The sequence below is a fragment of the Cebus imitator genome, unplaced genomic scaffold, assembly GCF_001604975.1.
Source record: "Cebus imitator isolate Cc_AM_T3 unplaced genomic scaffold, Cebus_imitator-1.0 Scaffold292, whole genome shotgun sequence".
In the NCBI taxonomy this organism is placed as follows: Eukaryota; Metazoa; Chordata; class Mammalia; order Primates; family Cebidae; genus Cebus; species Cebus imitator.
In genome coordinates this window covers 2,698,065-2,713,400 of record NW_016107607.1, presented here as the reverse complement: position 1 = coordinate 2,713,400, position 15,336 = coordinate 2,698,065, and the positions used below count along the sequence as shown (strand labels likewise).

Here is a 15,336-nt window from a genome sequence, read left to right as displayed (position 1 = left end):
AAAGAAAGAGAAAGAAAGAAAGAAAGAAAGAAAGAAAGAAAGAAAGAAAGAAAGAAAGAAAGAAAGAGACAAGACAAGACAAGAAAAGAAAAGAAAGAAAGAGAAAAGAAAAGAAAGAAGCTGTGATTCAGAATTAAGTTACTTGTCCAAGTAACATAGCAAGTCAGTGACCCAGCCAAGATTCAGAACCATGCACAAATGGGTGGGAGCAGAAGTATTTCTGATATTGGATTTTATTGTATTTAGAATATTCACACACACACACACACACACACACATGTATACATAATGAGATATCCTGAGGACAGGACCCAAGTCTAAGCATGAAATTCATTTACATTTCATATATACCTTATGCACATAACCTGTAGGTAATGTGCATATGTAGTATTTTAAATAATTTTGTGCATGAAATAAAGTTCTGTGTTAAGTATGCATGTGTACAATTTTCCACTTGTGGTGTCATGTTGGCAATCCAAAAATTTTGGATTCTGGAGCATTTTAGATTTTTGGATTAAGGATGCTCAATCTGTATTAAGCACATCTAACAGATGGGAAACTGGTGACCAGTGGCTGAGGTGCCACAGCCAGTCAGCAGAAGTAGGTCCTAAATTCAGGGTCCCTAAATTTTTATTTGTGCTAGGCTACCTGACCCCTTACCATAGAGACTGTCCTGTGGTTTAGGGCTTTAGTTTTCAAGGCCTTCTGTAGTTCTCCCTCTTTGTCAAATAGGTAACTCAAAGGCACATTTTTAGTCTTTGGGTATTAATTTTTTTTAGTGTTTGGTTATTACACAATAGTTTGGTGAATTATTTGCTGCTCTTCCCTGGTATTCCAAAGCTAACAATTTCTAAAGAGTTGATCTAAGAAGATTATAAGAAGTAAGTTGCCTTAGAGTGTTCCTCTCTAACCCTTACCCTCTTCTTCTTCAGGACTACAGGGAATACGTTGGCAATCAAAGGAAACCGAATAATTTAGCCAGGACCAGGTAACAAATCTCCTTGAAACTATTTTAAAAGTAACAGATGAGTACAAGGTCCTGTAAAGCACATGTTCTTTCTTCCTTAATTGCTGCCCAGCTAAAAGCAAACAATACTGAGAATCTTTCTCTCTTTTTGAGTTGTGGTCTCTCTCTATAGCGCAGTGACGTGATCATGACCCACTGCAGTCTTGAACTCCTGGACTCAAGGTATCCTTTCACCTCAGCCCCCTTGTAGCTGGAACTACAGACACGTGCCACCAAGCCCAGCTAATTTATTTTATTTTATTTTTGTAGAAATAGAGTCTTGCTATTTTGTCCAGGCTGGTCTCAAACTCCTGGCCTCAAGCGATCCTTTTGCTTCAGCCCTCCGAAGTGCTGGGATTACAGGCATCAGCCGTGGCACTCAGCCAGGATTGAGAATCTTATCTCCGAAATGCACTACCTCAGATGGCAGAAGAGGTTGTACGTATACCTATTAAATTGGCCTGCTGAAACCTCGTTTGCTCAATATTGATTAAGAGATGCTAATATAACCCAGTATCTGGAACAATCCAGGAAGATATCTGTGGATACTGGAATAAGTCTCTCCTGTTTCTATAAACCTTATAATTTAAGTAGTTCATGGTACTTTTATAAACACTGGAACTTAGCCTTCTAACACACCCAAGTTATAAGAAAGGGGCAATTTAGTACTTCCTATTTGAATTTTAAAAATTGAGACACAACTATATTAAACAAGACAGGTCTTCAAATATTCAACTAACTGCTATGTCCTTAAACTACATAGAGGGTCAACATAGTAGGACTGATTCTAGGTAAAAATACAAAGGTGAAATTTGTCTCTGGGACTTTCTGCATTTTTCTTTACCCATTCAGCAATTTTCATGCCCTTTCTGTGATTCTCTCCTCCTCTGCCCAAATGGTGTAATGCTAAAATTCTTTAGTTATGGCTTCTAATATGGATCAAATCTATACTTTGTGACTCCCTCTCCACAACTCCCAGTCTAGAAATTACCTGAGCTACATTCCAAAGGACTTCCTACAAACAGTGTCATGTAGGAAAGCAATCAGATGACCTGACAATCCCACTTCTGGGAATAGATGTGACAGATATAAATTACCAGGTGGTAAAAACAGATGCAGGAAGATGTAAGAGTAGAGTGACCAGCTGTCCCAGTTATCCCAAGACTGAAGAGTTTCCTTGCATTGGGACTTTCAGCACTTAAACCAGTAAAGTCTCAGATGACCTAAAACAAGTTGGCAACCCATGGAGTATTGTTTATAGTAAGTAAACAACAGAAAAAAGAAAACTAAATGCTCATCAATAGGGTAATACTTGAGTAAATTATGAGGTATAATTTTATAGAATACTGTCCAACTAACTTTAAAATGAGGTAAATATTATATATTGAATAGAAAAGATGACTACAGGAATTATCAAATGAAAAACCAAATTATATAATGTGTCTAGTATGATACCATTTTGGTGAAAACATTCTAAAAAGGCAATAACTTAGAAAAGTAGCATGATCAGCTTTACACCATAGACCCAATTCTTAAAATGAAAAGAAAATAACTTGGCATTTTAAAAATCCATTTTTGTATTGGATAACACAAGGATGACTCATACATTCTGACAGGTCATTAAGGCAATAATTAATAGTTCCATTACCTTGTGCCTAGGAATTTTGAAAAATGTATCCCAAATATATGAAAGAAGAGAGAAACCTGGAATAACTTAGAAGTATAGCATCATGTTATACCAGAAAACATGTGAGCTTTCAAAGGTAAATGAATGAAAAAAAAAAAAAAGAATGAAAACAAACAGGTATGATTTTCCCATTTCTTGTAAAGTAGCCTAAAAAAAAACTCCAAATACAATTTCCAGTGATGGACGTTTTAAATAAAAACAATGTAGAGCTGTTTGGATTTGATGATGAAGTGGATATTTGATATAAACAAATTTACTGTATGTTATATACAGAAATAAATAAAAGTGATTAGAAAACTTCAGTGAGAGGAATACAGTTAGTGCAGAAACTGTATTTTGTGAATGAAATATGTCAACGACATATCCAAGACTTTGGGGAATTATCAATGTCTCAGGACATATCTCCCTTGAATGTTAAAGGTCATTAATATACAAAAATAAAGAAGAGTAGAAATTACACCAAAAGAGTAAAGGCAGTTCTTGCTGATTAATGGGAATACAGCTATTTTGGTTATTCCTTAGTAATCCCTTTTGTTTTCCAAATTTATGTACAAATGGAATATTGTCTTTTTATAATCAGAAACAAAAAGCATTGAGCCAGCTCCTATCCATCACTGGAGGGAACATGAGGAAAAGGATTGTTCCAATACAGTGTAAATTAGCGACCCCTTTTTAGAAGGCAATTGGTTGTATCAAAAAATTTTTAAACTTGAATATCTTCAACCCAATAATTCTACTTTTCTGTGCAGACATATATATGTATAAGGACAAACATTGTAACTTTATTATAATAGCATTTTATTTTACTATTGATGAGCAGCCTAGTGTTCATCAATAGGATATTTATTATATAAATTAAGGTACATACATGCTAAGGAATGAATGGAAGACATTTTTAAAAACAAGATATATGTGTATGGCATGACACAGAAAGCTGTTGATATAATGTGGTTGAATGAAAAAATGTAGAACAATGTGTGTGTAATCTTATTTTTATATCACACGATTACACTTATATGTTCATAGAAAATTTCTAGAGACTAAACTGTTAACAGCGGTTACTTCTGTAGATGTGAGGGAAAAGAGTAGAGAGGACATTCCCTTTATATATTTACATATTGCTTCAGGTTTTCTTTTTAAATCATAAGCATGTATTATCTTGTTAAAAAGCCTTTTAACCCAAAGTAAGCATCTGACAGAATGGATAAATTATAGTATATCTGTAAAATAGAATACTTAGACATTAAAACAGATGAATTATAGCCTTACATATCAACATGGATGAATCTCAAACAATGTTGAGAAGAATTTCAGAAAAATATACACAATGTATATCCATGTATGTAAAGATCCAAAACATGCATAAACCCTAAACAACAGTGTTTAGAGATATACACATGAAAAAAAGCAAGGGAATGACAAACAAAATTTGAGTAGTAGTTACTTCTGGAGAGGAGGAAGGGGCACCCAGACGCTTCAAGGATTTGGGTTAATTCTATTTTTTAGGCTGGGTAGTCAGGTAAATGAGTATTTATTTCATTATTATTCTTTAAACAATATGCATTATGTTACATATGCTCTTATAGATACAATAGATTTCGTACACGTAAATTACACTATAAATTTATAACTAAAAATTTAAACAAAAGAAAAACATTTATGTTATCCTGAAAAAAATCATTACACATACACATACAATCAGATAAACTGATTCATATTAACACGTTGGAAGCTGATTGGAGCTATAAAATCTGACATGGGAGCAGATACAATTTAGCTGAGGCTCTATAGACATGCGATATCCTACCACCTAGGAATGAATGAATAACATTTTAGATTTTAGGCAGTTAGAAACAAGTCAGGAGTATTTTAATATTGGATTGGAGACAAGGGATATTATTAGTGTTTCCACATTACATTACAACATATGGGGAGCAAACCCCTTCTCTTAAATGGTTTACAGAGTCAGTGACTTTCTAAATCTTCTGGTTTAGGACCAGGAAACCATTTGAAAGTGATGCTCAGACTTTCTCATATCTATAAAAGGTTTCTTGGATGCCCAGCAAAGTCTAATAACTTGGCTAAATTTTTTATTGAATTGAGCCCAAATATTTGAATTGATAGCCTCCTATGATGACATGGTTTTTGACATGTGCATTCTTCCATGGAACATTCTACTGTGAGTTTCTATCAATTAAATTTAACCTAAACAACACCAAATATGCCACCACTTTATTTCCCTCACTACCAAAGAAGATAAAATAGAAAGGAAAAAAGATTTTAATTTGCTCAGACATCCTGGTTTTGCTGAAATGATTTTTAAAAATTTTTGTCCCTTAATTGATACTTCCTTTTCGTAATTCAAGTATGGCTATAAATAAGGATGAAGCCTTTTACATTACTTGACAATGAAGGGGTCAGGCTCTCAGTCTCATATTCATCAGCCTGAGATGGGAAGCAGCAGCACGATGGGGTAAACCCATCTGTCTTTATTAAGACTTGGCACCAAGGGAGCACAGAAAAGAGAAGAGCTCATTTAGTAAATGGTAGTTCCCATTCTGCAAAGCGACGGAAAATTTACTGCACTGTCAGCAAGAAAAAAAATAATCCACTCAGAGAAAGTTGTTACATTAGGAAGATTTAAAGAGAAAGACCTTTTCTGTAATATTAGAGAGGGTAAAATTTCTGCCTAATAATACATAACTAAGTAGAAAAAATTCTTCTCCAGGCCAACATTGCTCATGTTGCCTTTTCTTCCTCTAAGTCTCCTTCCTCTCTTGACCTATTCCTATCTTTTCCATCATTTTATGCTAACAACAAGCCCTAGCTCTACCCGAAGCCGTCCCTAATTTCAATCCAAATTAATTTCATTTTCTCCCTGTCATATTTTCTAACGGGGAGAATTTAGCATTCTAACAGTTCAGACTTTTACTATGTTGTTTCTTGTATTAGTTGCTTTGGCAAACTGGATTTTTAAAAAGTATTTTGTAGGCAGAGACTGTGTCTTAAACATCCTTGGAGTTCCCTTTAACACCTGGCAGGGTTCTTGGCACATAACAAGTGTTTGACAAGTGCTTATTCCTTGATTTCTTCTGATCTAAATTCCATTATCCACAGTAACCATCTTCATTGGAGAAAAACCTGAAAAAAACAAATAAATTGATTAAACAATTACAAATTATTTATTGAAGTAATATACACACAGCATCAAAACATAACAAAATACAGGTGGGCTTATGATGGAAAACAACAGACTTCTGCTCCATCATGCCACAGGGCATATGTTTGCTTTCCAGGGGCAACACCTTTAACTTGTTTAAAGCTGTTTCTTCTTATAGTTACTGCCTCTACATAAAATGCTTAGACCACTGGATCTTACTGATTTCATTTATTTTCCCCTCTTCCATTCATCTAATATAATTATATAGTTATGTTAGCTCCTATATCAGTTGTTTTAAATTTTAATTTATTGGATATATAACTTTTATTACATGTTCCTTCAGCTCTCTTCCTTTTACTTCTCAACTTTCTTCACGTGTGCTTTTCTATTGCATTATTTCTATAACTACGGTTAGCTTAAAAGTTAAAATTAGTCACCAGTGTTTACATTTTTGTGACTATGTCAATAGTGTTCACTTCAGGTACAATAATTAAATTATATTTTCTTTTTTGTACAGGTTTTCAATGTTTTCCCAGACTTTCTAATAGCTTTTCCCCCCACTCTGCACTATTTGCCTGAGTCATGTCATCAGTTTGTTGGTTTTTTTTCAAAGTCTTCATTATAACAGGTGAAAGTCCCCCCCTTTTTTTTTGTAGAAATTCACTTCGCAAGACCTCAAACCTCAGGCTCCACAGTAGGCCAGTTACTCTTTAGTACTCTAAAGCTACCATTCTGGGACTTCACTGCTTCCCAGGGTTGGATCTGCTCTTTCCAGTAATTCATGTCTTCCCCTTTCTTGGTTTATTTCCTCTTTTTCACTGGACTAAATCCTCAACTTTCTTTAAAAGTATTTGTTGCAGAGCAATTTCAGGAGTCAACTCATATCTGAAAATGCATTTATTTTATTATCACACTTGACTGGTAGTTTAACTGATTATAAAATGTTGGGCTGAAAAAAGTCATTTTCCTTCACGACTGTGAAGATATTGCTTCAATGTTGTCTCACCTGTGAGAATGATTATGAGAAATCTGATGTCAATATCATTTTCATCTCTTTGTAGATTACTTGCTATTCTCTCTGGAAGCCTTAGGATATCTCTATACTTTGTATTCTAAAATTTCACACGAACATAAGTTGGAAAATTATCTTGTATTGTTTCTTTGATAATTCCCTCTCCTTTATTCTCTCTCTCTCTTGAATTTCTATTAGTCAAGTGTTAGACTTCCAGGATTACATTCTATCTTATCTTCCTTTCTTAATCTTTTTGTTCTACTTTTTAAAAATATTTCCTCAAGTCTGTCTTACAACTCTTCCCTTGAATTTGATCTCTGCAATCATATTTTTATATTTTTATTTCCAAGAGGTCTTTCGTGTCCTCTTAATGTTTATTTTCAAATATCCTATTTGTGTTATATGAGTGCAATGTTTTCTTGAATCTAAGTATACTAATTCTAGTGTTTTGTCTCTCTTTTCTTTTTTCTGTCTTAACTATCTTCTTTTTTTCTGTTTGTTTACCATTTTCTCTCATGTTGAAAGTTTTACTCAAATATCTGCTAAGCATTGATATTTTCTTTACATAGAAGAATGGTGCAATAAAAAGTGATTGAAAGCTTTATATACATAAGTAGGGAGTTGGCCATTTTGTTCAGGGGTTGCCAAAATACAGTAATACAGATGATTTTTCTCTTGGAGCTCTTCAATTGCTTTAAAGAATAACACTCTAATTTTTTGGCACTCATGGAGGATATTGCCCACTACAGGGCATTCTGTACACCAGATTGAGGAGGACAATTGGAGGATTAGCTGGGTAAAAATAACTTCATCCTCCTCCTTCAGTTATATCTCACCTGGTTTCTTTGTCAACTCTAGCATTTATGCAGGGAAGACTGACTTTCTCTTGTTGTATCAACCCACTTAAAATATTCTAAACTGTGGCCTCTCCTATTCTTTTTCATCAGTTACCACTCCTTCATCTACTTTCCAGCTTTCATACAACCATCATCCATCAATGATCCCTTTCCCATTTTCTTCACTATTGTGAGTTTATATCTTTTGTATTCCTTTTCTATCTTGGGATGTAAAGGCAGTACATGTGTATAATCTATATTCCATCATTAACTCATTGAAATACATAAATTTATTTCAATTACAACTTGAGTTCCCACTTTACTATTTTTTTCTATTTCTTCTGAGAGTAGAGCACTAAAGAACATCATACTCATTACTATGATAGCATCGAATTGATTTGGCAATAAAAGCTCATTTTACAGTGTAACGGACTGAAACATTGGAACAATAAACTTGTCTCTCCCTCTCTCTCTCTCTCTCTCGCTCACTTTTCTCTGAGACAGAGCTTCACTCTGTCGCCTAGGCTGGAGTGCAGTGGCACAATCTCAGCTCACTGCATCCACCGCCTCCCAGGTTCAAGCGATTCTCCTGCCTCAGCCTCCCAAGGAGCTGGGACTATAGGTGTGCACCACCATGCCTAGGTAATTTTTGTATTTTTAGCAGAGACAGGGTTTCTCCATGTTGGCCAGGCTGTTCTTGAACTCCTGACCTCAGATGATCTGCCTGTCTCAGGCTCCCAAAGTGCTGGGATTACAGGCATGAGCCACCATGTCTGGCTCATAGATATTTATATCTTAAGCAGAATTTCTGTACATAGATCAAGAGTGTCTGGTATGTTATTTAGTACAGTCAGCTCATGAGATACCTGTCTGTTTGTTCCCTCAAGGTAGTGGTTCTTAAGATTCTTAAGCTAGGGAACTTGTTAAAACTACATATTCTCAGGTCTCAGTCCCCTGAGTGAAAAGCACAACTATGGTTAAGCACCGCTGACACTGTAAGTCCAGCAACAGCAAGTTGAGCGATTCTCATTCCCTTTTTCTCCCCATTTCAATCCCTATTCTTGCTGACTCCAAGAGTACATGACAATTTTTAATGGAAGTGTTTTTCAGAGAGTAGTTTCTTCATGGCTAATCTAGCTTTTAAACCATACTACCTCAATAAAAATTCACCAAGCAATAAGCAAAAAAATCGACAGGTTCATCCATGCTGAGTGATCTCACTTGCCCAAAGTCATCAATGTGAATGATGAAGATGGTAACAGTATTTGGATCAATCATAGTATATAGTCTAAGCCAGAGGTTGCCATTCCTTATAAATGTCTAAATCTATAATGAGAAGGTAAGAAATTACATTATAGCAGTGCCAGAGCTTAGCTACCAGAAAAAGAAAAAAAAACCTCTTCTGTAAGGATGAAACAAGCAAATTACTTGAATTTTAACAATGTGTGCTAGGTTTTATTGGGGGCAGGGGGTTATATTTAAAAGGGAAAATTAGAATTCTAATTAAGACAACCCAACATTATTGGTTCACTGTCTTATTTTTAAGGTCTGCAAGCCCTTTTAGAACTTTGTCATTTTTACCCATAGGGAAATCAGAAGTGAGCTGCTGATTTGCAGATACTAGAAGTAGATCTTAGACGTAGCTTCAATACTAGGGCAGGAATATTATAACCATGGCTAACAAGACAGGTTTGGGGTCAGACATACCTGGGTTAAGAGGTTAGGCTCCATCACTTACTAGTTGTGTGACTTTGAGAAAGCCACTTAACCTCTCTAAGGTTCAGTTTTCCCCTTCTGTAGTTTCTTAAGTAAACCAAGCTCTCTCAAGCTTTGGTGCCTCTGTACCGGCAGCTCTCTCTGCCTTGAATATCACTGACCTCCTTTAAGTCTGACTCTTTCTCATCCTTCAAGTTTCAAGTGAACACTGCCTCCTCCTGGAAGCCCTGATTTCCAGGTCAGAGATAGCAAATGCTCTTCTGTGTCTCCTCTCCTAGTGCCCAAAACACATCTTCAATCATAATAAATGTACGGTAATTGGTGGTTTATAAAAATTTGTTACTTTCTTCATTTAGGAGCCAGCAATCTGGAGGGCACAGGCCAAATCTGACCCATGGACTCTTTTTGTACAGCCTTCAAAATAAGAATGGTTTTTGCATTTTTAAAAGGTTAGTTACCAAAAGAAGTAGAATATGTATTTGAGATTGTACTTGTCCCTTAAAGTCTGAAATATTTACTATCTGGCTCTTTAGAGAAGAATTTGCTGACCCCTGCCATAGATCATAAGTAATTTGAGGGCAAGAACTATATTTTATTTCACTGTGTGTCCTATTCCTAGCACAATGTGTGACGCATGAAAGGAATCATATGCTTGTTGAAGGGATGAATTAGTCAGTACAACCAGTATTTTCTAAAGTATTATTTATCATAGAATCAAAACACAACTTTATTTTGTCTCCTCATGTTCCAATAAAATGTACCCCATTGAGGTAAGCTTTTCCTGACCATAGATGGAAGTTTAAATAGAGCACACGATTTTCTGCTCACTTCTTCAAAAATAGACAGTCCTTAGGTCACTCTAAGTCACAAAACATAACCTTGATTTAGTAATTAGAATGTATTCAGTCCAAGATATTACTCAACTTTCTCAATCTTTACTCAATGATGAGGACTTGTTTCCTACTAAGCCCATGCTAAGGCCTGTAGTGGTGGCTAAATGCCTTTGGGAAAAAAAATGGAGTGATAGGTTTTTTTCTTTCTCTCTGCATTTGCCAGTTTCTATTTGGATCCTCACCAGCATGGAAATAGGAGTAGGGAAGAGAGGTAAAGTATTGGTCATTTCTTCCTTGGTGGAATGGCTTCTTACTCTCCAGGTCTCTGGCTCTTCTATGGGTTCTCCAAAGGCCTCCATCACTGAAGACCCCTCTCCTGTAATTTAGGAGACCTGAGTTGATGCATTTCTATTTAGGTTGATAGTTAACAACTCCTTCCTCAGCCTCTAGGAATCCAGCAGTTATCTTCAGCTTCCTGTTGATGGGGTCTTTCCTCCCCTCTAGATGGCCGTATTGAACAGCGTTCAGGATGACCCTACCCTGACTGTCTTTCTTGAATGGCCCCCTTTGGTTCCTAGGAAAAAATCAAACATCCCCTGCCCTAACAGACTCTGAGAATGAAGGCCAATCCCAACACAGTCAACCCTGTTCTCCTGCCTAGGGCCACATTAGCTTTCTCAGAATGGAGTACACTTCCAATTCTCTCCCCCTCTACTACAGGGAATAAATGTCAAGCTCTGTAAGTGATCCAGCGAAATACCCACGAGGTTTCTACTCCTGTGGAAGGTGAAATGGAGTCTTGGCCTGGCAACAGCTCTGAACAAAGAAATGTTTTCACAAATTTCCCTTCCCACTCTCTTTCACAATCTAACTCCCTTTTATTTCTTGGAACCTCTTCTGGAGCGCTTCCATTGTAAATTTTGTATATGATGATCTGGCTTTGGAATTCCCAACTAGTCATTTATTATGTCTTCCTGGAAACTCGAATTTAATATTATGCTAAATACAGCTTATTTTTTCTAATTAGTTAAGAAAAGGTCAATTATCCGTGGCGAAACCTCTGGTTAGATTCAAGTAGCCTCATCGTCTATTGACATTTGCAAATTTGAAACAACATTAAGATTTGTTGAGCATCTGTACTGTAAGCTTTAGAGATATTGTCTAATATAACCCCTCTTTTATCATTTTCCCTCTTTTTATAGGTAAAAACTGAGTCTCAGAGAAATTAACTGACTTTCTTAAGGTAATCCAGAAAATATAGATCAAAGCTAAGGTGAAAACCCATGTCAATATGATATCAAAGTCCCTGATCTTTCTGCTACACCATGATCTTTGAACTTTTTCATTAAAATACCCCAAATGGCAGAGGAGAGTGAACATATATCCCTGGGGAAGTCTGAGTGGCCCAAAGAGGCCCTGCCACACATGCAAAATTTCTCTGAAGTCTCAGGCTTGATCATAACAATGCATACATTTGCATTCTATTCTATGTGTTTATTAGCATATAAACTATGTTTAAAATTATCGCTTAAACTATCTATGTTCTCCGTGTCCAAATATTTGAGTAAAATCAATCATCTAGGAAAACACACTATGTTTATCCTGTACTTTCTTGAGCATACTACTCCAGTTTGAGAAACACCGGCATATTCCACTGTTTGAGAAAGAAGGCACTAGAATATACTGGTAAGGCAGAGATTTCAAGGACAGCCTCAACTCATTTTAACCACTAGAATGAGAGAAATGGAAAGGCATAATATGCAAGAATTGTGAAGGAGAATCTGGGGATAAAGGGAAAATAACTGCAGTAATTCCTCAAAGACTGGCATGATGCTATAATTAATACTATTGTGATTATTGATACCATAATAAAAATTGTTTATGATCATGTGTTGTTGGATGAACAATGCACTAATGATGGTATAATATTGGAGAAGTAACATGGGGACATTCAGCTGTTCTTAACCTGGAGGCCATGGAGCAAAGAAATTACATGCCTATTTCTGAGGAAGCGGAAGGTCTATAACTTTCCTTAGACTCTAAAAGGAATCCAAGATCCACAAAGGTTAAAAACCACTGCTACAGAGAAAAAAGCAGAGATTTGGGGATCGCATGGCCTTGTTTTCCAATGCTGGCTCCAGGCTTACTAAACTGTATAATATACTTTCTCTCTAAGTCTCAGGTTCCCCATTTGTAAAATGAGTATCATAATACCTAAATCACAGGGCTGTTGTGAGGATTAAATTAAGTTCTTTATGTTAAATTCTTGATATAGAGTAGGCACTAAAGAAATGTTAATCTCCTTCCTCCTGCCACAATATATAAAAGATGATAAGGGCCTTTGACTACAGGTGGATGAATAACTTATAGTGGAATATACATTCTGGCTAGATATGACTACTTAGAAGATGTTCTACTTTATTCTTAGAACACCAACCAGAAACTCAGGCTGATGTTAAATTTTCACAAAATACTTAAATCAAATGTATTATGTTGGTGTCTTAAAAAAGTTTTTCAAACCTAGAAATATACACATGCATACATTCTGTTTGTAAAGATGGCATTATTTAAGCATCATCACATTCTGGAATGTTTGGTTTCAATTCTAAGCATATATTACTGTAAGACCTAGGATGAAAAGCCTCTTGAATTTAGCTAGAGATTTGATCCTCTTAATTGACATGTGAAGCAGCTTTTGTAAAGATAAGGAGCTTCAGCTAGTCTTACAGATTCATGAGGAAGCCTCGAAGGGGTTAAAGTAAAAAGCTTATACAAACTTGGCTTCTCAGCCTCTCCTATCTCCTCCCTCTCCACACCGCTGAGACAGAGCAGAGCTGAATCACTACCTTTCCTGCATACTCTAAACTGTTGCCTGCGAAAGAGGAACTGGGGACTTTGACTAATTCAGGCTGCTTCCATTCAAATGTTCCAGAGGGCAGACACACATCCAAAAAGACTTCTCTTTGCTTTTCAGAGCTTATAAGGAGCAGGCATCTGAAGCTGTAAGTGGTAACTGGCATTTTAAGTAACATTTTAAGTAATAGAAGGCGTTTTTCTGTTTTTCTGGAAAGGGATTATTCTTTAGGAAGATGAAAGAGAAACCATACTTTGCATGAGCATAGTCCTGCTTCTTTGGCAAAACGAGGCTTTCATTCTATTTTCCAGCTATTCCAGAGATTCTCCTGAACAAGTTACCTGTTGGTGCAAGCTTCAAAAGGGATACTTAAGTGACCAGTCCTATTCATACTGTGAGCCAGGAGAGGTAAGAGATATTTGGAAATATTATGATGTTATTCCCTGTGAAATATTATTTCATTTATCGGCAGGTGTGATAAATAGGCACCAATTGCTGCAGAAGATACAGCAACCCCTACTTGAGCAAGCTTATTACTTAATGGCTCCAGCCACTGAAGAAGCACCTGCTACTGGAATCGTTTTTTCATAGAGTGATGTGAAACTAGATACACTTATCTCTCTTAGTTTTTTTCTCCTCAGCTAGGAATAAAAATATAAATAGAAAGCATTAACTCGTAAAAGCTGATAGCAATTGACAGTTTTGAATTTCTTTTCTGAATTGTTCCACTGAACGTTTTCCTTAACTACTTGGTTAGATTTCAGCTCTGGAATTATATAGGCACGTGTCATGCAGAAAAATGTAAAATTACCAGTGGGTTGTTCCTAGAAACTTATCAAGTTAGAGAAAATAAAACTTACTACTAGGAGCACCCTGAGAACCAAACAGAAATCAGGGTACACTTATTTTATATCTCTAGCACTTAACAAAGTGTCTAGAACTTGATTGGCACTCAATAAATGTTTGCCAAAGAAATATTAATCTGATTTTGGAGTCCTGTACAGAACTTGGTTGCTCTTGTTAGAAATAAGTTTCACTCAAGGAATCCCTCTCAGGCTTGATCAATGCAGAAAGCTATTCCCTTATCATTTTGGGGAACAAAATTCTTGATCTGAGAGTTTATGTTTTTTTCCTCCTATGAGGTTACATATACTATGCTAATGCGAAGAATTAGTGAGAACATGACATTTCAATGTTCATACTAAAAACACAAGACTTTTTTATTACTAAGGTTTTTATTTACCAAATTAATTACAAAATATGCAATCAGAAAACCAAGGGTACATTCATATCACTTGTGGGCATTTTGATAAACATTAGAAGTGAAGTAAACAAGATGTACAAGTTAATATTGGACATTGGCCAGTTATTAAATTGAACTTTCACTTTTCCATTTCCCCTAAACTTCTCTATCTTTTTTCTCCCTTATTCCTCAATATTACCACCTTCCCTTCCTTCTTGTCTTCATAATCACTCATTTCCTGCCCCATTTTGTCTCCATCCCATATCCCTCATCCTCTTTACTCATTCCTTACATTTCTTTCTTTTCCTCCTCTCTCCCTTCCCTCTTCCTCTATCTTCCTTTCTTTCTTTTCCTAATTCTTTATCCTCTTCTCCACTTCTCACTCTTTTCCTTATCCTTCAATAGCTTTCAATCACTTTTGCAAAGACTAGAAACTCGTTTTTATTTTATGAGCTTTCCAGAAAGAACTGCAGGATGCTAAAATATTTCTTTCCACAAAAATCGTATCCTTCAGAATTAATAGCATTTGAATCCTTTTTGAAATTGCATGGTTGTTTTTCTTTCCAAATGGTGCAGAGCTTTTAACAGAGCAATCATATTGTCTGTGCTATTCATTAATTAGTTAGCAAAGAGAGCCATGGCAATACTGTTTGAAAAGCTTTTATGAGAAGTTGTCATAGATAAAGGACCACAGTAACAAAAACGAGGATTTCCCAATATCTAACTTCGCATTTACTCATTTCAAAGTCCTTAATGGATTTAAGGAATTAAATCCATAAACCTCTCTGAATTGACTAGACTGTTTGGTCTCCTGCAGACTATAGAGGCTTTAAGAAATATATGATTAGTTAGTTTTCCAAACTTTCAAAGGAAATGTTTAAAGAAACTGACAACTGTATCTGAGATAATTGTTCTCTAAGTTTCTCCATGCTTCATAGAATTCCAATAAATAATGAATAAGTATTCAGATCTAAGAAATATTCAGGGAC

General features: G+C 35.8%; 1 protein-coding gene across 1 annotated transcript in view; it reads left to right on the top strand.

Annotated features, from left to right (window-relative positions):
• The first annotated feature begins 13,087 nt into the window (after nt 1–13,087).
• The window catches only part of SERTM2 (serine rich and transmembrane domain containing 2), an 11,438-nt gene continuing 9,189 nt past the window's right edge, over nt 13,088–15,336 (top strand). The window contains exons 1-2 of the mRNA XM_037729089.1: nt 13,088–13,252; nt 13,416–13,512. The gene's annotated coding sequence lies outside the window, so the exon portion shown is untranslated. The remainder of the gene's footprint in view (nt 13,253–13,415; nt 13,513–15,336) is intronic.